Raw genomic sequence first — 22,864 nt, 5'->3', positions numbered from 1 at the left:
TTTACAATCTATGTTCCCCTTCTTCCACAGTGGTCCCTGGATGAGAAAACTGGAGCATTGTGACCAGACTAATGACATAACAATAGCAACAGCAATAAAATTACGACAATCCTCAAGCTGGAGGATTCAGGTAGGTTCAAAGTCCCATGCAGATAAAGTCCATAGCTCATCCATTCCATAGGCAGGCAGTAGCCGAGGGTTCAGAGCAATCATCATGTGGCAGCTGCAGCCAGGGGCACATTCAGGCCACAAGGACTGTAGGAGAAAATAACCTTAAGGGTGATAAGACACATGTTTTAATGACATCAGCATAGGCAAATCTTGTCCATCAGGTAGGATGCATGCAAGAGAGTGGTCCTGTGATAGGACTGTAGCAGGAAGGGGATCTCACCCTGGTCTAGTATACCAGACTTTCACCCCCCTCCCTGTGGGAGTTACAGATGGGTCAATATATAGGGCTACGGGAGGTACATGTGCTGGCCATAAAGATAAAACAAAACTTCTCCGCAAGATGCTCTTACCTCCTGGACCTTTTGGGTACTCTACCATGACCTTTGGGGGCCATTCAGCTGATACTCCAGGAATACACACAAGGCCAGCTTCCAGGCCTTTCCCCAAGGTGCCAGGAGGGCCAGCCATCACTTGTCCTTCTGTCAAAATGTCCAGGGCCAGGTCCATTCAGCAGTGTCTCCAGGACTAAGGGGCTGGCAGCACGATGTTGCTCTGCTGGCCATATCCTGGCTTCAGTAGCTCTTATACATGGCTTCTCATTCAAATGCTGGAGTACTGTCCATAGGCAAACTGACCAACCCTGTGGACTATTGGTCTCTGACTTCAGGACAGATTTCAACAAACAGTTGTACCTCTCTATTATATCTGCTCCAGTAGGATTATATGGTACATGAAATCTCCACTTTATTCCTAATTGCTGCACCCATTGTTGTAACACATGTTCAGTAAAGTGGGTACCTTGATCACTCTCAATAACCTGCAGCTGGCTTATAGGCTGCAAAGAGATGCTCCAGGCCCCTCTTGGTGGTTTGCAGATCTGCGCAACATGCAGGAAAAGCTAGCCATGTCCGCACAAGTCATGGCATACCTATATCCTTCTGATATGGGCAGAGGCCCAATATGGTCTATTTGCCACCTGACAAGGGGTATTGGCCCCCTTACTGTTGTCCCATGTTGCTGCAGGACTCAGTGTAAGTCCCTCTTAGAGCACACAAGGCACTCCTTCCAGGCTCTGCTGACTTCTTCAAAGGTCAATGGTAATCCCCACCAAAGGGCTACAGCCCACATTGTCTTTTGCCCCACATGCAACAAATGCTGGTGTAGCCATTGGGCCACATCAGAGGCAGGCTTTCCTTCTAGCCAGTGCACCTGGGCCAATGTGTCTGCTTCATTCCCTGGGGATGCCAAAGGCAAATGGCCAGTCACATGATATACAGTAACAGTCTCAGTCTGACCAGAGGCCCTTAGGTCTTGCCACAACTCTTGCCCCCAAAGGGGCTGGTGACCAGTCATCCAGTTGGCATGATACCATGTTGGTAGCCACAGGGTAGCCCTGAAAGATGGCCCAGGTGTCAGTGCAGATAACTTTGGGGGAAGGTTCCTGGGTGATCACAACCCATACTACCCACAACTCAGCCCATTGACTACTCTTCCCCTCTCCATCCTCCATCCATATTGTCTCAGTCTTAGGATGAAAAGCTACAGCCCTCCACTTTGGGGGCTGCCCATGACTGGAGCCATCTGTGTACCAAGCATCTTCTGGTATAGGGGCTTTCACTCCTGATAAGGAGTCTTGGCTACCAAGAGCTGAAAAGCAAGTTCTTCCTGCTTTCCACTGGTATAGGTCATTGGCCCTAGTAAGCGCTGGAGTTCTCCACTTAAGGGCCTAGTAGAGAGGGCGCTGCACTTTTGTAAATATGCGCCCCATTTGGCCAGTGTAGATGTCTATGCCATGCCACTCCATGGCCTTTGCGTCCAGTCTCACACCCACCCTGCGATGGGATAGGTGGTTATTACCTTTGTTGGAGCTGTTCCAGTGATGGGCTCCATAGCCACCAAGGCATGGTACACAGCAGACAGTTGCTCTTCTGTTAAGGTGTACCAGACCTTTGCTCCTTTCCATAGTTGTGACCAGAATCCAATAGGTTGGCATGTCCATTCAATCCACTGCCAAAGACCCCATCCATAACCATCTTCAGTTACATGAACATCAAGTTCACAGGGCGTTGATGTGTCCATTACATTCAAGGCCTGTACAGCCCTGACTGTCCACTTGGCAGCAGTAAAAGCAGCTGCACATGTCTTATCCCAGTCCCAGCTGATGCCCTTTCATACCAACTGGTATAAGGGCTTCAGAATTTGTGCCAAGTGCGGGATAAACACTCTCCAGTAGCCCAAAAGACCCAAAAACTCTTGTAATACTGCCATAGTGGTAGGGGTGGGGAAAGCCTGGACCTTGTCTGTGACTGCTTCAGGAACAACTTTAGTTTTACCCAAGCAGACAACTCCCAAGAATTTCACAGACCAACCAGGTCCCTGAACCTTGGTGCTGTTCACAGCCCATCCTTTTTCCTGTAGATGTTGCAACAGTCTAGGAACTGCCCCTTCTAAATCTGAAAGAGAATCAGATGTGAGCGTGATATCATCAATGTAGTGATACAACTGCACTGTTTATGGTTTCCTACATGTGGCCAAGTCCTGGGCTACAAGTTCATGACAGATGGTGGGACTGTGGAGATATCTTTGTGGAAGGACAGTGAATGTCCACTGCCACTCTTCCCATGTGAAGGCAAACTGTTCCTGGCTTTCCTGTGCTATGTTAATAGAGAAGAAGGAATTAGCAAGGTCCACAACATAATGGTGCGATCCTAGTTCATGACTGAGTGTGTTCATTAGGGCTGCTATAGAGAGGAGAGCAGCATGCAAAGGGGGTGTGACCCTATTCAATTCCCTGTAGTCTACAGTCATACACCAGAAGCCATCTGGCTTTCTCACTGGTCACACTGGGGAATTAAAAGGACTATGAATGGGCTTTATGATGCCCACCCCCTCCAACTCCTTTAGCATTTCTCCAATTTCCTTGTGCCCCCCAGGCAATTTATACTGCTTATTATTTGTCACCCACCGAGGTACAGGCAGAGCTACAGATGGGTGCTTAACATACCCCTTCAGAACTGCCTTTACCACAAGTACCCTCAGTCTGAACTCACCTGTAGTGGTAACCACAGGCCTTGCAGGATATCTACCCCCAAAATATATTCAGGGATGGGAGAAATATACACGGTATACTCCTTTGGGGGTAAACACCCTATCCCCAATGAGATTTGGGCTTTTTTCATTCTAATTGCTTTACCCCCATAGCCATCTATCACAGCAGGGGTACTGGGAAAACGCTCAGGGTTTCCATGAATCAGAGAACACTCAGCTCCTGTATCCACCACTGCCAGGACACATTGTACATTCACAGGGGACCAATGACTTGCTAATTCTACATGTGGCCTCTGGTCCCCACCATGTCCCCCAAGGTGGGGATTTTGAACCCCCCCTCAGTTGAACCACAATGCCCAATCATCCTCCTGTGAGGGTGAGGGCTCAGGCAAATCCTGAGTACTGTCTCCCATGGAGTTTTGCAGGGACACAGGCCAGGCATGAGGCTTTGACTGTGCTTTCCATGTCCTGGACATCAGTGGATAAAACTGCTGCTCTGGCTTTAATTGGTGCCACAGTTCTAACAATATTCTATTGGGCTGCCCATCGAGTTTTTTTTTCACTACTGTAAGAATAGAAATAGGTTAGCATAAGCATAGCCATCTTAAAGGCCTAGAAGCCATTTTCTGAGTATGTGACTTAGAAAGAAAAACTGGAACTGGGTAAGGCCTTGAAAAACAAGTTAATCATGAGCACCGGGTGGTAGGCAGCTGTGACCCTTGGTCAGTTAATCTTACATACCAAGCTTATCGTGCAGAACCTCCCTAACCATTGAGGAGTAGTCTTATCCTGCCCTTGCTTAACCCCAGGATGTATGTCTTGCAAGAATAATGTATAGTTGTGGAAAATTACTATGAGTTAAGTGCTTTGAAAATGCTATATAAACCCTTGGCTCTGAGTGCTCGGGGTCCTTGTTGAGACCCGCTGCGATGGGCTGACATTGGACCCCAGCTAGCTGGCTGAATAAAGACTTTGCTTGAATTTACATCTCTATGCCTGTGTAGTTTGTTCTCTGGAGAAGCCTCGGAAGCCTGGACCCTAACAACTACCCCGGCCTTTATCAAATCAACTCACATCTGGGTCCTTGAGACCTTCATGGGGCCTTTTGCACTTCTCCTTTCAGTCTTGGCCCGTACTTCCCTCTGTGCCCTTAATGTTTCAACCTCCCCCAGATCTGCTAAAGTACGAGAAACCTCTCTTACGGGTTACCCTAGGTGGGGGGCAAGAGTATTCACTAGGGACCCAAAGAGAGATGTGGGAGCTGTATGCAGCACCAGGTTTCTCATTCCAATAGTGAACACCTCCTGTTCAGAGCCCTGAGGATCCATATTATAGATGATGTTTTTCATACTCAAATCCCACAGTACCTTGGAGCTTTGCATACATTTTCCAACTACTGGGAAAATACGGTAAATCACCCTGATTAGGCCAAACTATCCTGATGGCAGCTGTCAGCCATTCCAGGAGTGTCTGATTCCCTGAGGCGTGACGACATTCTGCAACCGCTGCCTTAGGGAAGGGTGAGTTGTCAGGGAAGCCATTCAACTCATCTCAGTATCCAACATAACAATGTTTTCCACCCCCATATTCCAGAGACATAAAAGCCACGTAAGAGATTCCAATGGCCTCTGCCTATACCCAGCTCATCCTGGGTGTAGGGGCAGAGCATGGAGTGCTCCACAACCTGGGGAGGAGGCTGCCTCTTCACCTGAGGAGCCCATGGTTGTTTCGTTTTTATTTTCTTAATTACAGCTGGGCAGGCCTTTAAAACAGAAGATGGTACCTCAGTTGGTGGCCTGGGTAGCAGATTCACCAGTGGCCCCGCCTCCTCCTCTTCTCCCTCAGGCTCCTCCACCAAGGGCTCCTCCTCCACCATTTCTGGGGCTGAAGGCACTACTCTTTCGTGCCCCTCCCCCAAGGTCTCCTGCAACACGGCTTTTCCTGCTGTCTCCCCTCTCGCTGCTGCTAAGGAATATTCTAGTAGCGTGATCTGCCTTTTCAGTAACTGTCTCTCTTCTTTAACAGCATCCCATAGGTTATCACACAGCTCCTCCAAGTGATGCTGAAGTGTGTCTCTCTCCCACCTAAGTCCCTCTCTCTTCTCGTTAGCCCTCTGGATAATCCTCACTTTCTCCTGTATAACATTTTCCACTATCTCAACAAAAAAAGACCCTACAACGCCAGCCATTACATGGCCCCCTAAGGTCTCGCAGTCTTCCAATTCACGGAGGGCTAATTCTGCAGCTTTTGATGTGTCCACCCTTCCCCAGTTCTGGGGAAGGCCCCACCCCTCTAGGAAGTACTTTACTCTAGACCAATTCCCCACTAGGGGTTCCCAAGTTGGAAGTGCCACAGCTGGTGGGATAACAGGTGAAGTGGCACCCTCTGCTGCTGCATCTGCCGGAACCTCCCCACCATCCATAGGAGCAGCCCTCCCAAAGGTCGCACCCATTATGAAAGATTTCAGGTTCAGAGGCATGCTGCCGACAGTTCCAGGTGTTAGTCTGGGGAGAGGAAATCCCGGGGCAAAATACCTCTAAAAACCAAAATCAGTCAGATGGAGAAATAAAGTTTAAAACCCGTTTATTGCTCACAAACTGCAGTTCTGGGCTGTCTTTCTCCTCTGCTCTGGAGGAAGCCAGCAAGTAAGCAAGCCAGCCCTCTCCCCTTAACCTCTCAGGTTCAGACAAGCCCTCAATTTCCCATTGATATGGAGATGAACTTCTCTCCACCCCTGAGGATATGCAAATGAACTAAAGTCAGGTGAGATATTCTGGAAATGTTATAATTTTACTCACAATATTGCAGTCATTGCAGGAGAAGATTGTATAAGTCAGAGACTCTCAATCCTCATTGTATTGGCTGTGTGTCTGGATGTACCTGTAGGTATTAGAAATTGATTATCAGGGAACTAAACACAGCAAGCTCAAGACGCATTTGACTAAGTGTAGATTCTTTCTGCTTCCCTCTTCCTTTCTAACTCCAATGCAACTAGTGATCAAGTTCTGTAGGTTCTAGGTCTGATAGGACTCACCTCTCTGGGCATCTGAAATTTAACTTGTCTAAAACCAAACCTTTATGTTCTTTCTAATATTCTTCCTTTATCTATCCTGATTTACTAAACCTTGAAATAATACTAGAATCTATGTCTCCCATCTCCACACTCAGTCCATCCAATTCTGTCAGTTCTACCTTTGAAATGTACTGGAACTTAGACCTCATCATTATCCTGCTGTCATCCTCCTCCAGCCCTTTGCATAAATATGCATCATGGATAGCATATACATTATACTGAAAACTTGGAATATGTCTTAGACTGATCGTCTAAAATCATGAATCGTGTTGTTGGCCTTGCTCATAAATGTCCACTGGCTTCCTGCCACACCTAGAGCACGATCCGCATCTCTTACTGTGGTTTACAAGGCCACACAAATCTGGTTCTAGCTCTGCCTCTGGCCTCATTGCCCACCTCCCTTTCCCTTTCTTATTGCATCCCAGCCACACTGCCCTTTTTGCTATTCCTTGAAAACCCCGAGCATGTTCTTGCTGCTTTCTTATCCTGGAATTTCCCCCTATTTCTGCATGGCTCACTTTTTCAGTTAACTCAGACTTTGCTCAAATACTAACTCTTCAAAGGATTGCGTGTTTTGTGATTTGTATGGGAATATAGTTGGCAGAGGATGGTGTTAGAATTCATCATCCCTCCAAGATTAGCAAACTATTTGTCATCTCTCAAACATGACTGTTCAGTTGGATGAGGCACTTTCAACTTTCTACCTCTTTGGCTGTCTGTTAACACAAAGGAATATAATGTTACCTGGGAAAGGAACCTGAAGATATGAGGCATTTTCACTTCTGCAAAACCAAACTGCCTTTGTAGTATCACAACATCAAACAGATCCTAACACTGCCAGGTATCAACCTCTCTGTGTGGATTATTAAGAAGATTTAAGATAATTAGAAAGAGTCTTACTAAAATTTCTGAGTTTATAGGTAAACTCAGATAATAAAACTTCTCTGATAATAAAAATCCCTTGGATCATCCTAATCTAGAGTTACCTTCTGTTTTACTAATGCCAACTCTATTCACTCTTACTGTTAGTAATGCTAACTATGAATTTCTATATAGTATTTGTGTGAATTTATGTGTAATTGTATATAGGCATGTATATATCGCAGTCAGTTTTTTTCCTTTATGTCTTTAAAGTTAAAAAAAATAACATTTCTCCTTTTATTTGATAGTTTTTCCTCTGGGATTTCCCTAATGGTGTCAACTCTGAACTAGTTGGGCTTTACACCAGACCAAGTATGACACTGTTTAATTAATGTACCTCTGAAATATTTGGCTGTTTGATAGAAGTTTTCTGTACTTATTTCAGTAGGCCTCATTCTGCCTCTCTAAGATCCTTATACTGTTCTAGGGATGTGGGAAGAATACAGTAAACTGTTTGGGTCCTCACTGTGGACAATGCTTTGAGGGTGGGTGGTAAAATACTAGTTACCTCCCTCTCCTTCCAGTGATCATAGGCATCGGAGCTGCAACGGAGAGGATAAATTTGCTTTTCCATACTCAGTTGCCCATAATACTCCAAATTTCCTGGTATCTACTGCCACCGTGTGGATATTTACAAGTACTGAATTGAAACTTGTTTCCCTCTCTAAACATGGCCCTAAGCCAAAATACCCAGAATTTTAAATTTATGTTAGCATCCTTCAGCCTCAGATTGGCTCCCAAGTCCCCTCGGGTTCACTGTGCTCTCAGACTCACAATGAGGTTCCATTATTAAATACTTTCCTCTTTATGTTGCACTTTGCCAAAGCAGTACTAAATTGATGCTTCTGATAGCCCAGTGAATTTTACTTTTGGATACACTAGTTTGAGACAGAGAGACTCTAAATGGTCCCCAATTATCTCTAGTTCTTGTCTTGAAAGAAACATGTCTTGTATAACCCCTTCACCTTGAATGCAGATAGACTTGTACAAGCTTCTAACCAATAGAATATGGATGGCAGAGGTGATGGGCTGGCACTTCCATCACATTGTATTGTAACTTCTGTATTGTTGGAAGATTCTGGATTTCTTTCTGGGCTTGCATGCATGAAGCAAGCAGTCATATTGGGAAGGTCCAGTGAAAAGGAACTGAGGGCAGCTACTGGCTATGAGCAGGCAAGAAACTGGGGCGCCCAGTCCAACAAGACATAGATAATTGAACCCTGCTAGCAACCATGTGAACTTGGAACTTGGAAAGCTCACTCTCCAGTTGAGCTTTCAAATGAGATGCCAGCCCTGGCTAATACCTGGCTTCATGAGAGACCCTGACACAGAAGACCTGGTTAAGCTATGCCCAGATTCTATGAGAAATGTTTGGTAATTTGTTATGCAGCAGTAGATAATGAACACACAGTTCTTTGGTTTTACCTAAGACTGCAGTGTAAGTCTTTAGAAGCTGTTCTTGGAAATAAATATGATTGACAAACGCCACTCTACTAGAATTGTCCCACCCCTCCTGCTAATGCTCTGTTACAGAATCAGCATGTTGTGGCGATTTCTTTAATGTAAATTCTTTCTCAGGCACTGAACTCTACAAAGCTCAACTGGAAAGTGAGCTTTCCAAGTTCCAAGTTCACATGGTTGTTAGCAGAATTCAATTATCTATCTCTACAAAGAGAGTTCAGTGGGGCACACATATATAATTCCTCCAAGAAGTCTGGACAGGCCTAAATCCAGCAGTGAGCACAATTTAGCTTAAAACAGAGACCTCACAAATTGTTAGATAATTTATCAACCTCCAGATGCATTGCATTATGCAGCTATAGAGATCATGACTGATATTGAACTTTATTCTTAATTTTAAAAAGTGTTTAGTCATGAAACATTTGACTAAGAGTGGGAAAATGGCACCAAACTCTCCTCATCACAGACCATCAACTTGATCCCCAGATACAGCCAAGACTCTTTTATAACTACACTAAATTGAATACATGTTATTAGGGCAGTTGTGTTATGTCACTGGCATGCGTCTGATAACTAGTCTGATAAACACTGAGGCAGTTAACTTACAGTGATTAATTAATTTTTAATTTAAGGTGCTCATAGTGATTGTCATTAGCTTTTCTCATTAGCTCTTCCATTTTAGAGTTTTGTGGGGGGTTGTCATCAGGCTCTGTAATTTCTAGAATTTATTTTACTCCTCCTTTGGAAAAATCAGAACAGCATTTATTCAGCTCTGGTGTGGCTTAATTATATTTAAACTAAAAAAGTGCTCATATATTTTTGGCATAATTGAAGCAAGCTTGGCTGTGGGGTGTGCCCAGTTCCAACCAAGAGAGCAGTGGAAGAGGGGGGGGTTGGTAGTTCCTGAAAGGAAAGGAGCGACACACAGTAGCAATTCACCGGAGAATTCCGCTTTATTAGGGAAAGGTGCTGGGTTATATAGGAAGGGGCATAGGGTGATTGTGGTGTTACTTCTACGGGGCTGTTGGCTGTTGGCTAGGTGCTGGGATTGGGAGGGGGGCGAGAGGTGATTGGGCTTCGGGTGGCGCCGGCGGGAACCGAGGAACCCCGAAGAGAAGCCGGAAGTTTGCCGTCTTACTGGTGGGGGCCCTTCATTCCCCCCTTTCTCCTCCATGGAGTTGTGGACGTTGCTTTCTCTCTGACTGCTTCCTGCTGAACAGGGGCGGAGAAGGGAGTGAGGGCTTGAGGATTGGGAGGAAAGAGTTGATAGGACTTCCCACAGTAAGGACGAGTAGATGTGGACTTCTTCAGGTTGGAAATCAATGAAGGTTCCCTGTAACTATAGGTCGAGGACTTGTTGATTCTAATGGTGGTGCCAGGAGGATACGGGTGCCAGAAGCCAGGCGTCTGCGGCCATTGTTTCTAGGAACAGTTTCCACCGGAGAGAGGGGTCCATCTCAGCGTGTGGTGAGGAGGTCACATGAGGGTGAGGGATCTTCTGTGGCCAGAAGCTGGTAGTTCCTGAGTAAAAGCTGGTTGAAAGCTTGATTAGAGATTTTTCCAACTTGGGATTTGATGAACTTTATTATACAGGGTAAGAAGAGACAGGCGAGAAGAATGATTATTATGGGGCCTGCAATGAGCCAGAGCCAGGTGAGGAGGGGGTTTGTTAGTATTGAAGAGAATGGGTTGGAATTGGAAGCAGAGTGGAGGCTGGAGGCAAGGTCAGTGAGTTTGGTGATGTCAGTTTCTACAATGCCGGATTCGTTGATGTAATAGCAGCACTCTTCCTGGAGGAAGACGCAGGTGCCTCCTTTCTCAGCTATAAGCAGATCTAGGGCCCGCCGGTTTTGAAGGGTGACCTTAGCTAGTGAAGTGACCTGTCTTTGGAGAGAGGCTAGGGAATCGGCAGTGGATGTCAGGGCTCCCTCAAGTTTGGCGTTGAGATCTCTAACTGCCCATAAAGAGTGACCCAAGGCATCTCCCGAAAACCCTGCCCCAATGGCTGAGGTGATCAAAGAGCTACTGACCATGATGGGAAGGAAAGCAGCCCTTTTTGTGCGCGAGGGCAAGGGAGGTTGGAGCTCAAGAAATTCTGCCATGCTGTAAAGTGTAAACTGTGGGATTATGGTGACGAGAATGCAGGGTGTATTGGAGTTGAGAGGCAGTGAGTTGAAAAGACTGCCATTACACCAAAAGAAGTGTCCCGGTTGCACAAAAGTCTTAGAGCCGGAGGTAGGGGTGTAGATAGAGAGGCAGCGAAGTGCGCTGGAGGGGGGTGGAGTTGGGCCTACACAGTGGTGGATGGTGAGATTATCTGCGTATTCTGGTTCCCATAGGGGTATGTCTGCCAGGGGGCGGAGGGGTTGTCCTTCTGCATGGAAGGAGTAGTTGGAAATATTAAGGGGCACGGCGGCCAGCAGTGGGCGCTGTAGTGATGCGCACAAGAAACAATTGGTGGTGTTGAGGGTGTGGTTGAGAAAGATGATGGTGTCTTGAATGAGCTGTAACCAAGAGTAGGAGGAATAAGAAGATGAAGAGGCGCCGTCAAGAGTTTGGATAATGACTTTTTCAGAATGTCTGATATCTGATGCAACTTGAGAGATTTGGGAGTGAGAGGGAACATACTCTCGAGAGATATGAAGGGTACCGTGGGGGGTCGAGGACCCCCCCATAGTAAACTGAGGCTGTGACTCCGGCAGCCCATCCAGAGTCCCAGGGATCTGGGATTGATAAGGAGAATGAGCCGTTGGGATATTTCATGAAACGGTTGGAGGAGTAATACTGTGCATACTGGAAGTTACCCATGTAGTGAATGGCGCAAGACCAGTAGGGACATCTCCTGTAGGTGTCTGGCCATCGCCTGCAATAGGCTTGTTTTTGGTCATAGAGGAAGCAGAGTTAGGGAGAATAAGGGTAGCTGCTAGTGAACACTTCGGTGGAGGGAAGAAAGTGGAGGTATAAAGGCTCAGAGCAGCTTTTCAGAGGGCAGTCTGGTGTGGCAATGAGGGCAGTAACTTTTGTTTGATGCTGTGTGTAAGTCTGTCTGACTTTGAATCGCCATACAAAGGAGGCTGGGGTGGCGGGGAAGACAATAGGAATGAGGAAAAAAAGCGAGAGAGCAGTAAAGGAGGAAAAAGTCATGATTCGGGTATGGATGGCAAAGGAGGTGAATGGGATTTTGGAGGAAAGAGGACAGTAAGGTCAGGAGTCTGGAGGGAGCGAGAGTCTGAAACTTTTGTAGGTTAAGAGATCTTTTAGGTGATGTGGGGACAGAATGGTAAGGGGCGCCCTGAATGTCAGTTTATGAGCTGCCTTCTGCAAGAGCTGTCCAGTGGCTAATGCTCGTAGGCAGGGGGCCCATCTCCGAACTGTGGGGTCTAATTGCTTGGAGAGATAAGCTACTGGGGCAAAGGATGGGCCATAATATTGGCCTAGGACTCCTAGAGCTTGACTGGACCTCTCATGAATGTATAATGAGAAGGGCTTCGACAAATCAGGAAGATGGAGAGCTGGGGCTTCCACAAGGGCTTGACAGAGCTTAATGAAGGAGTGTCGGGGTGAGGAGGATAATGGTTCTTTAGGGGGGCCCTTGCTGAGGTCGTATAGGGGTCTTGCCAACAGGGAGAAGTTAGGGATCCACTCTCTAAAATACCTAGCCAGGTCTAGAAAGGAAAGGATTTCTGTCTTGGTTTTGGGAACGAGCAGGTCAGAGAGGAGCCATTTTCTGTCTAAGGTAATGGACTTTCTTTGTTGAGATAGAAGGAATCTGAGGTAAGTGACAGGAGGGGAAGAGATTTGAGCTTTGACGGGGGATACTTGGTAACCTCTGGAAGCTAGAAGGTTAAGTAGGGAGGCAGTGTCAAGTTGAGACTGTTCCTACGAGGGACTGCAGAGTAAAAGATTGTCCATGTATTGTAATAAGGTGGACTTGGAGTGATCATGATGAAACTGTTTGAGGTCCTGAGCTAGGACCTGTCTAAAAATATGGGGACTATCTCGGAAGCTTTGTGGCAAAACTGTCCAAGTGAGTTGTTCAGAATGTCTTGTGTATGGGTCCATCCAGGTGAAGGCGAAAAAATCTTGGGAGGAGGGGTCCAGAGGGATAGGAAAAATGCGTCTTTGAGATCTAGGACTGAGAAGTGGGAGGCCGAGGCAGGGATCTGTGATTAAAGGGTGTACAGATTTGGAACTAAGGGATGGATAGGGACAATGGCCATGTTGATGAGGCGAAGGTCTTGGACAAGGCGGAAAGATCTGTTGGGTTTTTTAACAGCTAATATGGGGGTATTAAACGGGGAGTGAGTGGGTCTGAGGTAATTTTTGTTTAAGAGATCTTGAATGATGGGTTGGAGGCCTATGAGGGCTGAAGTGGTTAGGGGGTATTGGGCCTGACAGATATACTGAGAGGGGTCGCGTAATTTGATAGAGGCAGGAGGACATAGAGCCACAGAGGGGCTTGTAATGTCCCAAACTTTGGGATTTACAGGGTGTATGAGGGCGGAACCGGAGCTTTCATTGGGTAGAGGGGGGTCGTTGGCTACGAGGGCCATCAGAAAGGGAGCACTGGGGGCTGTGGGAGTGTATATAGTTATGGAAACGTGGAGGAGAGAAAGGATGTCCCGTCCTAGTAAAGGGTTGGGACACTGGGGCATAACCAGGAAGGAGTGGGAGAAAAGTATGGGATTGTCTTGGATTCTGCATAAAAGGGGGGGGGTTTAAAGGGAAAATCTGTTTACCTCTTACCCCGACTATAGGAGTAATGGCTGGCATGGTAGGGCCCCAGTATTCTCGCAAGACAGAGAAGGTGGCTCCTGTATCTAGGAGGAAGGAGATGGGGCGACCCTCTACTGTTAAAGTAACCTTGGGCTCCTGTTTGGTGATGGAAATGGTCAGGCGAGAAGTCCCCGGGCCCCGTCAATCTTCTTCTGCCAGCCCCACTACGGCGGACTTAGGATGGGCGTTGTTCATCCAGCCTCCCCTTCGGGTGGTTGGGCAATCAGACCCCCAGTGGCCCTTTTTGTGGCATCTGGGGCATGGGGTGGTAGGAGATCTGGGGGAGGGGCACGCCCTTGACCAATGTCCCTCTTTTCCGCACTTGAAACAAGCTCCTTGGGGGGTGCTTGTTTGTGGAGGGGCACCCAGGTTGTGGTTTTATCAGCTGGGCCAACATTTGGAAATTGGCCTGATCAGCCTTTTGTTTACGGCGTTCTTTCTCCTCCTCCCGGTTATGGAAGACTTTAAAGGCCACTGTTAGGATCTCAGTCTGTGGGGTAGCGGGGCCCTGTTCTAACTTTTTGAGTTTAGCTTTAATGTCGGGGTAGCTTTGAGCTAGGAAGTATGTCATAAGGACATGTTTTCCTTCAGGTGTTTCTGGGTCTAGGCTGGTATACTGTAATAGGGCTTGAGTGAGTCTGTCTAAGACCTCGGAGGGGGTTTCGTCTCTCTTTTGAATTATGTCTTGGAGCTTTTGAAAATTGACTACTTTACGAGCTGCCTTTTTCAGAGCTGCTATTAAGCAGGAGGCAAAAATATCTCGAGAGCGGAGTCCTACGGCGGTGTTATAATCCCAGTGTGGGTCTTGTTCAGGAACAGCAGTGGGGCCAGGGGGATAGGTGGGGTCAGTCCTGTGGGTTTCGGTAGTGTGCATTTGGGCGAAGTCCCAAACTAGTCTACGCTCTTCAGGGAGGAAAGTATTGGCCAGGAGCATGAAAATGTCATGATGCGTGAGGTTGGAAGACTGGAGGGTCCATTGAAACTCCCTGATGTATGTCGTGGGATCAGTGGAAAAGGAACCTAGGCGTTTCTCTAGTTGGGCTAAATCTCTTAAGGAGAAAGGGACATTAACGTGCACAATGCCTTCGGATCCTGCTACCTCCCAGAGGGGGGCGATAATTTTGGGAGGCTCTCGGGACTGAGTCTGTGGGGGACTGAAGGGTTCTGGCTCAGTCTGTGGGGGAGTGACGTGGTCTAGCCACGCCTAGTCGAGCAGGTCCTGAAGTGCAGAAGGGGGGCAAAGAAAATAAAGAAAGATAGAATCGGACCCACGTGTTGCCAGCCAGCAGCCCAGCTGCTTGCCTCTGCCGCTCTAGTTGGGCTTGAACTCATGACTCTGAGGTTAAGAGGCCCATGCTCTAACTGAGCTACAGCAGGGCTCCAGTTAATTGCTTATGGAATGCATAAACAGAATGTTCTTTGTTCTCCATTCCTGCCACATCGGCAAGTGGGGGAAGGGCATAGCTAGAAGCAGGGGCGGTGTTTCTACACATCTTCAAGGTTTCCCTATTTTTAGAGTGAGGAGTCTTGGCTCGTCTTCGAGGACAATATATGTTTTTGTGGACAGATAACTTCCAAGGACTGCACCGGTTGTTCTCTAGCTTGTGCTTTCCCATGCTGCGTTCAGACATGGGGGAAGGTGCTTTCCCATTCTGCCTACAAACATGTGAGAAGACAAAGGTGGTCCCTAACAGGGGAGAAACAGGTGATGAGGGCAAAGACGGAGGAGGCCCCTGGGACCTAGTTAAGGGGGTGGGCTGAAAGGCTCAGGCTTAATCTGCAGGGAATGAAGGTGGAGGAGGTGAGATGGGGGAGGAAGGGAGAAGGGCTGTTGTAGGAGAAGAAGGGGATGGGAGTGAAGGGGAGGCTTCTGCGGGGGCGGTGGCTTCGATATAGGGAATCTCCTTCCATTTTTTCAGGCACTGGCAGTAGTTAAAGAGATTGCGAGTGATGTTAGGATCAAGAGTTCCCCTGTGGGCCATTGGTTGTTATTGTCTAGGGGGTATGTCGGCCAATCTTGGGAGCAAAATTTATGGAGAAGTTTTGGTTTTATATCAGGCGTCAGGGAGAGGGTAACCAGATGCTTAAGTAGGCATTCAAGAGGTGAACTTTCAGGGAGGGATGAGGAGGCTCTCATGGCTAAAGGACAGAGAAGGAGACAAACAGGGGAAGATGAACGGAGATCCTCGGACTGGAAGCAGACTGCAAGGAGACAAAGGGCGTCCCCAATGATTCTTGGTGGTGTGCGGAAACTCGTATACGAGTTGGAATTTCTTGGGAAGTGTGGGTCGTCACCCAGACTTCCCTAAGAAGGCAGAGTGCCAGAGTCACGAGGTACCTAGCGCTAGGAATTTTCAGCAGACAGAACAGATTTCGGCGGACGGAACAGAAGGGGGAGGGGGGAAAGGGAGCGTTCTCATCCGCAAAGGAGTCACCTCGTTTATGGCTGTTGGAGGGGGGGGCCTGAGGGTCTGCCGCAGCTGTGAAGGCCTGAGGCGGGGATTTATGGCTGTCGGAGGAGGGGCCTGAGGGTCCGCTGCAGCCATGAAGGCCTGAGGTGGGGAGAGTTCCCTCCTCATCCCCGAGCGTCAGGGCCTTGCCAGACGATCACGGTTAATGGCACTGCGATAGCTTGGGGAAGAATGGCCCACTCCGGGGGGAAAACTTACCTAAAGGCCAGAGAGGAGTGGTGAGTGTGATGAGCCAGCGCCAGAAAAAGAGGACGAGGGCAAGCTGCTGCTGGTGTTGAGGGGAAGACGGGGCCCAGTTGGGGTGTCCCGTCTCCCGGGTTTCGGCACCAATGAAAGGAAAGGAGCGACACACAGTAGCAATTCACCGGAGAATTCCGCTTTATTAGGGAAAGGTGCTGGGTTATATAGGAAGGGGCATAGGGTGATTGTGGTGTTACTTCTATGGGGCTGGTGACTGTTAGCTAGGTGCTGGGATTGGGAGGGGGGCGAGAGGTGATTGGGCTTCAGGTGGCGCCAGCGGGAACCGAGGACCCCGAAGAGAAGCCGGAAGTTTGCCATCTTACTGGTGGGGGCTCTTCAGTTCCATCCAGTTCAGTGCAGACTTGATCAGATCTATAGAACTGATACTCCTGATGAATAACTTCCTGTTCAAAGTTGTAGTACACTCCACTATCGAATCCTAAACCAAGCCATTCTTGGATATTGATTTGTCCATGCTGTATCTTCTGATATTTGGGTTTTATTCACCACCTCTTACATCCATAGAGGTTTTTCAGTCTCCACATCAAACAATCTCCATTGTTTCGAAGTAAGTGTAGAAAACTTAGGCAAGAGGCAATATTTGAATGTAGATGAGGTCTCATGGTGGTTCCAAAAAATTATTTTGGTTACGAACCACAACCAAAGACTAAAGGTGTGAGAAATAAGACCCAGTATCCCAGAGATACTGAACAAATTACAAAAGACATCATGACAGGTCTACAATGTTTTTGTAATATTAGACAAGGAGACATAGGCTAAAGCAGATTCATAAACTGGACCAATGAAACAGGGGCAGACATGGGCACAGGTAGGTTATTTATGGAAACACATATGCCTAGAGCAAAATGGATATTAAAACAGGACCCAGACCATAACCACTGGTGAGGCCAAGCTCTCAATATATTCCTGTTGTCTTTCACTTGCCACATAGTGAGGTAGAACTTGGGTAAATCTTTAGAGCACTGTGAGAAACACTTACTGGTCCAAATTCAATAAGTGGACACGGAGACAAAGAGTGTTGTCTTTCATTTGCCACATAGTGAGGTAGAACTTGGGTAAATCTTTAGAGCACTAAGCTAGAAGTACAATGCCAAACTGGGGAACATGGGCAAAGACTGAGCTATCAAAAGACCTGCAAGTGCAAGTTTATATGCATGAGTAGTTGGGCGTAAGGATTGGGAATTGGAGAAAGTGGATTGCTTAATTATTAGTCATTTAATCGACTGATTGATTGACTGATTAAACTTTTTTTGTTTGCTAACCAGAGGGGTCACGAGGTCTTAAGACATATATATGTCCCTTAATGATCTTTTAGTTTCCTATGGAAACCAGATGAGCACAATAAGTCAACTGAGGGGATAACAGAGCTGTATTTTGAAGGACAGGAAAGAGTTGGTTAGGTGAAAATGAGGGGGGCAGAGGGTCGAGAGTGGGTGAAATGGGTGAAGGGGGTGTTAGGGAGGAAAATTTTTCCTCCACCTTTCAGGATGCTTTTGGCTGTTTTTTAAGAATCAGATTGACAAGCAATAGATTAACAAGAGAAAGTCAAATTTAATTACATATGTATAGAGGCTCCATAAGCAAATGAAGCCATAGGCAGTCAGGCAGTTGAAGCTTATAGGTCATCCAGAACTAAGGGGAAGGAGGGGCCTGGGACTTCAAAGGGGAAGGAAGACAATTCACAGAAAGATGAAAAAGAGTAAATGTTTGATAAACAAATGTTGCTGGGTCATGCAGAAACAATGGGACACAGAGTAGGATTTTAACAGTCCGACTTTGCTCCCTGGCGACCACAGGTAGTTCATGTTATACTATAGTCATTTATGGTGATAGCTTTCTTCCTGCAAAGAATTTCTATCTAAATTCTTTCAAGCAGATAGGGGGAAGGTAAATTTTACCCCAACAGGAAGAGAGGTACCTTGTTTCCCAACAGGAAGAAGCCTGCACTGTGCTCTCCCAAAAGAAGTAAGAAATATTTCTCTTGCCCAGCAATAGTCCAGCCAATGAGACAGTCACAACTGAGCCAATGAAAAGTCACTACATTTTGATTTCCCAGTTTACTTCAATGGACTTTTAGTTTGTAAGAACCTCTCCCAACAGCCCCTTACCCCTGTATAGAAAGTTCCTCTCCTTGTTCTCTAGACTGGACTATGGTTTTGCCATTGCTTCCACGTTCTGAATTGCAGTTCCTTGCTGTTGCTCTAGGAGAAGGTGGTTCCCTGCTGGGGCACGTTCCCTATGAATTTTCAATGAGGCCAAATAAAGGCAAAGGTAAGAGGTTGGAGATTTAAAGGGGGTTTTATTCTCACAGCATTAGGTCTCAGTCTCATCCACTCCAACTTCCCTCCACCAGCATCTGTTCTCTCCTAGTACTCCTGCCGAGCTTCCCACCTCTGCTATCCAAGCTTCCTGCTCCCACACTCAGGCTGAATTCTCCAGGAGCTCTGGGGCTCCACAGCTCTCAGGGCACTCTCCCCACTCTCGCAGCGGCCCTCTACTGCCCCACCCCTAGCACTGGGAGGAACTCTGTGGGCAGGTCTCTGGTGACTGTGGACGCTTGACCAATTACATACCAGAAACACAGTGGGAGGAGAGAATGGGTGTTTCCTCTCCACCGCTCCCCTGCACCAGTCAGTATTCCTGTCACTGACCAGCTGCTCTGTCCCTGATAAACCTCCCATGGATGTACAAACAGGCTCTTATATACACAACGGGCGCTATTAAGACCAGGTGGGAATCCTGGTTAGTAATTCCCATTCGCTTCACACCTGCTATTACCAAATATATCAATTTTGCTGGTTAAATTATTGGCTGTTTTATTTTTAAGGCTAACATGTCACAAGAGAAGAAATGTTATCTGTGGTAATGGATGTTAACTAGACGTATTGTGGTGATCAATTCTCAATATATACAAATATATAACCAATATGCTCAATAAAAAAGTGTTATTACTCAATGGAAAGTTTTGAAAAGGAGCACATTTTATTTTTCCTTTGTGTTATTAAGTTTGATTGCAACTTGATGTTGAAAAAGAGAATGAACTCTAAGAAAAAGAATATAGATCTTTATTCTTAAATATGCATATGTAACTTTTGCTAAGAGAAAAAATTTCCTCCTTCATATTCCTGTGGATTGCTTCCCTTTTCATTTCAAGCCTCAGACCCCTACTCCCTTCTCCTTGGTTCAGGATGACATATACAACTTATTCTCCATGACTATTGAAAGGAAAGGAGCGACACACAACAGCAATTCACCGGAGAGTTCCGCTTTATTAGGGAAAGGTGCTGGGTTATATAGGATGGGGCATAGGGTGATTGTGGTGTTACTTCTACGGGGCTGGTGGCTGTTGGCTAGGTGCTGGGATTGGGAGGGGGGCGAGAGGTGATTGGGCTTCAGGTGGCGCCAGCGGGAACCGAGGACCCCGAAAAGAAGCCGGAAGTTCGCCATCTTACTGGTGGGGACCCTTCATTCCCCCCTTTCTCCTCTATGGGTTTGTGGACGTTGCTTTCTCTCTGACTGCTTCCTGCTGAACAGGGGCGGAGAAGGGAGTGAGGGTTTGAGGATTGGGAGGAAAGGGTTGATAGGACTCCCCACAGTAAGGATGAGTAGATGTGGACTTCTTCAGGTTGGAAATCAATGAAGGTTCCCTGTAACCATAGGTTGAGGACCTGTTGATTCCAATGATGCCAAGAGGATATGGGTGTCAGGAGCCATTGTTTCCAGGAACAGTTTCCAGCGGAGAGAGGGGTCCATCTCAGCATGTGGTGAGGAGGTCACGTGAGGGTGAGGGGTCTTCCGTGGCCAGAAGCTGGTAGTTCCTGAGTAAAAGCTGGTTGAAAGCTTGATTAGAGATTTTTCCGACTTGGGATTTGATGAACTTTATTATACAGGGTAAGAAGAGACAGAGGAGAAGAATGACTATTATAGGGCCTGCAATGGGCCAGAGCCAGGTGAGGAGGGGGTTTGTTAGTATTGAAGAGAATGGGTTGGAATTGGAAGCAGAGTGGAGGCTGGAGGCAAGGTCAGTGAGTTTGGTGATGTCAGTTTCTACAATGCCGGATTCGTTGATGTAATAGCAGCACTCTTCCTAGAGGAAGACACAGGTGCCGCCCTTCTTGGCTGTAAGCAGATCTAGGGCCCGCCGGTTTTGAAGGGTGACTTTAGCTAGCGAAGTGACCTGTCTTTGGAGAGAGGCTAGGGAATCGGCAGTGGATGTCAGGGCTCCCTCAAGTTTGGCGTCGAGATCTCTAACTGCCCATAGAGAGTGACCCAAGGCTCCTCCCGAAAACCCCACCCCAATGGCTGAGGTGATTAAAGAGATACCGACCATGATGGGAAGGAAAGCAGCCCTTTTTGTGCGCGAGTGCAAGGGAGGTTGGAGCTCAAGGAATTCTGCCATGCTGTAAAGTGTAAACTGTGGGATTAGGGTGACGAGAATGCAGGGTGTATCGGAGTTGAGAGGTAGTGAGTTGAAAAGGCTGCCATTACACCAAAAGAAGTGTCCTGGTTGCGTAAAAGTCTTAGAGCCGGAGGTAGGGGTGTAGATAGAGAGGCAGTGAAGTGCACTGGAGGTGGGTGGAGTTGGGCCTACACAGTGGTGGATGGTGAGATTATCTGGGTATTCTGGTTCCCACAGGGGTATGTCTGCCAGGGGACGGAGGGGTTGTCCTTCTGCATGGAAAGAGTAGTTGGAAATATTGAGGGGCACGGCAGCCAGCAGTGGGCGCTGTAGTGATGCGCACAAGAAACAATTGGCGGTGTTGAGGGTGTGGTTGAGAAAGATGGTGGTGTCTTGAATGAGCAGTAACCAAGAGTAGGAGGAATAAGAAGATGAAGAGGCGCCGTCAAGAGTTTGGATAATGACTTTTTCGGAATGTCTGATATCTGATGCAACTTGAGAGATCTGGGAGCGAGAGGGAACATACTCTCGAGAGATATGAAGGGTACCATGGGGGGTCGAGGACCCCTTGTAGTAAACTGAGGCTGTTACTCCAGCAGCCCATCGAGAGTCCCAGGGATCTGGGATTAATAAGGAGAATGAGCCGTTGGGATATTTCATGAAATGGTTGGAGGAGTAATACTGTGGGTACTGGAAGTCACCCATGTAGTGAATGGTGCAAGACCAGTAGGGGCATCCCCCGTAGGTGTCTTGCCATCGCCTGCAATAGGCTTGTCTTTGGTCATAGAGGAAGCAGAGGTAGGGAGAAGAAAGGTAGCTGTAAATGAATACTTCAGTGGAGGGAGGAAAGTGGATGTACAAAGGCTCAGAGCAGCCTTTCAGAGGGCAGTCTGATGTGGCAATGGGGGCAGTAACTTTTGTTTGATGCTGTGTGTAAGTCTGCTTGACTTTGAATCGCCATACAAAGGAGGGTGGGGCGGCAGGGAAGACAATAGGAATGAGGGAAAAAAGCGAGAGAGCAGTAAAGGAGGAAAAAGTCATGATTCAGGTATGGATGGCACAGAGGGTGCACGGGAGATGCGGAGCTTCAAGGGATCAGAGGGATGAGGCATGGTAGAGTAGACAGCGTCTTGGGCTGTATCCGAAGGACTCTGGATTGTGACTGATGGGTCTTGGGTGTCCAGAGAAGGTGAGTCTTGGGTATTTGGTTTCAACCTGGAGATATGAATCCAAGGGGTGACAGAGTTATCAGGCAGTGAGAGCTTGGCGGCCGAGGGGGTGCAGAGAATAACTGGGTGTGGACCTTCCCATTTCGGGGTGAGAGAGGGCTGATCTTCTGGTGGCTTATAAAACACTAGTTGGCCGGGCTGTAAGACAGGAGGATTTTGGGAGGCGGATGGATCAGGAAGGAGCCAATCTTGATATTTCCACAATTCAGTGAGGAGGAGAGAGAGTAGTGGAAGGGCTATATTGGGAGGAATTGGTCCTTTGTGGGAAGGGAGCCCCGGGGGTAGAATCGGGCGGCCGTACATGATTTCAAAGGGTGACAAGAAGGAAGGTTTCTTTGGGAGGGCTCAAATGCGGAGAGCTAAGGGAAGTAAGCGAACCCAGTCAAGGTGTAGTTCTAGAGATAGTTTGGTCAGGATGTCTTTTAGAGTCCTATTGGCTCTTTCTACTTTTCCTGAAGCTTGTGGTCGATAAGGACAATGTAAATGCCAGGGGAGCGAGAGCGACTTGGAGAGGTTTTGGATAATTTGGGCAGTGAACTCAGGGCCGTTATCTGATTGGAGGGAAGTGGGCATCCCGAACCTAGGAAAGATCTGGGTGAGGAGGATAGAGGCAACTACGGATGCTCGTTTGTTAGTGGTGGGGAAAGCTTCGACCCATCCTGAAAATGTATCTACTAGCACAAGTAGGTATCTGGTACGTCGTACAGGGGGCATGTTAGTGAAGTCTATTTGCCAATCTGCAGCGGGGACATTACCCCTTGCTTGATGAGCTGGGAAGGGTCGGGCTTTGAGGGGGGTATTAGGGTTAGTGCGTTGGCAGATGGTGCACTTGCAGGTGATTTGGTTAAGTAGGGTTTTGTCTTCAGGAGAAAGAGGAAAAAAAGATTGTAAAAAATGGATTAAGGATTGGGGGCTGGGATGGAACAGGTCATGTAAGAGGCGGAAGAGAGACTCTTTGTCCTGAGAGCAGAGGGCGTCTTGTGATAAGGCTAAAACTGCAAGGGCAGACGGATTGTTGTCTGGTGCGTTTTCTGATAGGGCAACTGACCGGGCT

At 47.4% G+C, this 22,864-nt stretch overlaps 1 protein-coding gene across 5 annotated transcripts in view; it reads left to right on the top strand.

The window, feature by feature from the left end:
• Positions 1–22,864, top strand: part of LOC108389262 (cytoplasmic dynein 2 intermediate chain 1-like) — a 94,453-nt gene that overhangs the window by 39,039 nt on the left and 32,550 nt on the right. Inside the window, exon 2 of one of the 5 annotated variants that reach the window (XM_073234348.1) lies at positions 31–130. The exons of the other annotated variants lie outside the window; for them this stretch is intronic. The gene's annotated coding sequence lies outside the window, so the exon portion shown is untranslated. The remainder of the gene's footprint in view (positions 1–30; positions 131–22,864) is intronic. 5 annotated transcript variants of the gene reach the window in all.

This window comes from Manis javanica, chromosome 4 (assembly GCF_040802235.1).
Source record: "Manis javanica isolate MJ-LG chromosome 4, MJ_LKY, whole genome shotgun sequence".
Lineage (NCBI taxonomy): Eukaryota > Metazoa > Chordata > Mammalia > Pholidota > Manidae > Manis > Manis javanica.
Note: the sequence above shows the minus strand (reverse complement) of the source record. Positions and strands in the feature narration are given on the sequence as shown.